Genomic DNA, 2,839 nt, shown 5'->3' with positions numbered 1-2,839 from the left:
GACACTGACAGCAACCTCCAAATATATGTAGGAACACTAGACCGGGATACCATGAATTCAGACACATTATCTTACTAACATAAAGATGGTCATGTTTTTATGATTAAAAAGGAGGAGGGACAGACAGTTAATCAGACAGGAATGTGTGTAACTGTACCATAAAACAGAGTAACTGAACGTGTCTGCTCTGCCTTCGCTCTCGGGCCCGTATGCACACAGAGTACTGATGATGCATATTTCAGGAGGACTAGCACAGTGAAAATTGAACGTCTAACTGCAGCATTTTCCCCCCGGGAACAGAAGGACCTTGAAGAAGGGGGAAGGGGAGAGGGGTGGAGTCAATAGAGGGATGGAGAGGAAAAGGTGCAGAGGCAGAAGATGCTGAAGCCAGAGGACGAAGAGAAAAGAAGGGACAAAGTCACGAGGAACAGAGTGAGGAACGGGCTGGATGTGATTCAGGGGAGAGGGGGTAATAACGAAAGGCTTTAAAGTCACAAATCACACAAATCTCATGAGGTCCATTAGAGAATTGGCTGTGGGCTCATTCATAAAAGTGTAATCTGATGACAACAACTGGCTTTCAAATGTAGGTTACTACGACTGCAGACGAAACACTCCCACTAGCTGAACAGTTGCTTCAGGTTTATTGATCTCTTCTATTTCCAAGCTCTAATTTAATTTCGGGAAAGAAAACTGAAATGTCTAGACATAGTTGAGACAAATGCCTCCTGAAAGCTATTCAGGTGGTGTGTTCAGGTCTTTTCTTTCTCGAAATAGTAAAGTAAGAACTGCTTAATTTAGAAATAGTTCAATATTTTAGTAATACGTTTATATACTTTCTTTTTGAGAGTCTAATGTCCGTGTATTAAGTGCAGAGCTCGATGCATGTAAATGAACCATCTGAGACTTCATTTTACACGTTGACTTGCTGTGAATTTCCCCTTGAGGTAATTTTATAAAAAGGAGTGCAGTCTAGACCTGCTTTATATGAAAAGTGTCCTGAGATAACTTTTGAAATTGAATTGAATTGAATTGAATTTAACTGAATTGAATTGAAATAAGCTTTGGGATGTGGCTAACAGACACATAAATGTGGGTATTAATTCATATCTGGATCTAGATATAAGACTATCACTAGCCACGCTGCAGAACCAAAATAATCAAGAAAAAAATGCTGAAAGAGGCTAAAAACCTCAGTAGATCTGACAAAACTGCAATGGGTTTATAATTCTCTGTTGGTTTGTAATTGCAGGTGACCCCTTTGACATCACATATAGAAATGCCATCCATTACTCACATAAAATACTGATTAGTGGAGCTTTAAAGTACCTCACAATAAAATATTGAATCTAATATTTATTACACCAATCCCAGTATTTGTTGTTCATTAGCTAAACGAAAGGAGGAATTAAACAATACACACAAACCATAATTATACAATTGTCTAGGTGCATATAGTACAGCACAGGTTTATAAGAAAATTAGCATAACAATAACACCTGTGACTGCACTCAGTTATTGCATGATATTACTTTACTGTATGTTTAATGACTTTACATGTTGAGTCATTTGTTTTAGAGTAGCTCAATGACCAGAAGTCATATTGCCCTGTCAATGCCTCTCTATTCTACAAGACACATTTAAAATGGGTGACCCATCCCTTAAAGTGATGACTACTAAATGAAGCAGCAGCTATGGTGTAAACTGGGTCTCTATTTCCACAAACAGTAAATGTCTGTCATAACCTGATGGAGTCTGGAGGTGATATTCTCCCAGCAGACAGATGAAAATCCTTTCTCAACAGTTGTAGCAGTCCCTCATTATTTCATATTTGCTTCCATTTAATTTTCATTTTGCCCAATTAATTTTAGCTCAATCTCAACATTCCTCAGGGTGTGGGGACTGACTCCTCAACCATGATTGGGAGCAGCTGGGTGCATTCCCCTCTTGGCCAATAAGGGTGTGATGACGCCCATTCTTTAAGGCATAAGAGAGGTTGGAAACTGCACATTCAGAGCCCGCCAATCCTTCATCAACTTACTGCAGATCAGTCAGACAGAAACTCTGGTCTCTCTGTGGTCTCTCTTGTTTCTTAATGAGTGATAAGTGATTTTTAGTATTCTGGAAGTGAATATAGAACCCCTTATACTTAGTTACCTGCATCAGGGCAGAGTTTTCTTGCCTAATGATTACCTACAGCCAGAAGGCTTTATTTTGTTTATTGGTTTAGTTTCATTGAAACCCTGTCAATACCATTTTTTTACTTTTTGAAGAGGCACTTGTTTATCAAAGAGGAATTTGTGGGCAATTAGTTTCTAATTTGATGATAATGTGTTCTAAGAAACTGTCTTCCCCCAGATATAAACTGCACTATCTCAAAGCTTTCCACCTCTCCCCATGTCTTCTCCAGTTTCTGGCAGCTAGATTGTTATATGAGCGCCACCTTAAATCAGCAGTAGTTGTGATCCAACAATTAAAGCAAATTCAGCCAGTCCCTGTGAATCCAGTGCGACCTTATTACTGCAGTTTCTCCACAAATTTGACCATTGACGTTTCCTGTGCAGAATGTTGAGCCAAACGTCAAAAAAACAACATCCCTGAAATGTCCTTCATGTACTGCCTCAAAGCTTTAGCTATACATAGAATACAAAAATATATATTTTCCTATAATATGTATTCAGACAATACAGTTTGCTTGTAACAATAATGTGTCTATGTTTTTACACAAGTATAATTACCACATTCTACAAATAGTCATTTACTTCTTATAGGTCATTAAAACTTCCAGAATCTGTGAATATGCAAATGTTGTTCATAAAGTGTTCCTGCTGGACACAAG

The sequence above is a fragment of the Morone saxatilis genome, unplaced genomic scaffold, assembly GCF_004916995.1.
Source record: "Morone saxatilis isolate NCDOM2014 unplaced genomic scaffold, NCSU_SB_2.0 Contig3, whole genome shotgun sequence".
Lineage (NCBI taxonomy): Eukaryota > Metazoa > Chordata > Actinopteri > Moronidae > Morone > Morone saxatilis.
Note: the sequence above shows the minus strand (reverse complement) of the source record.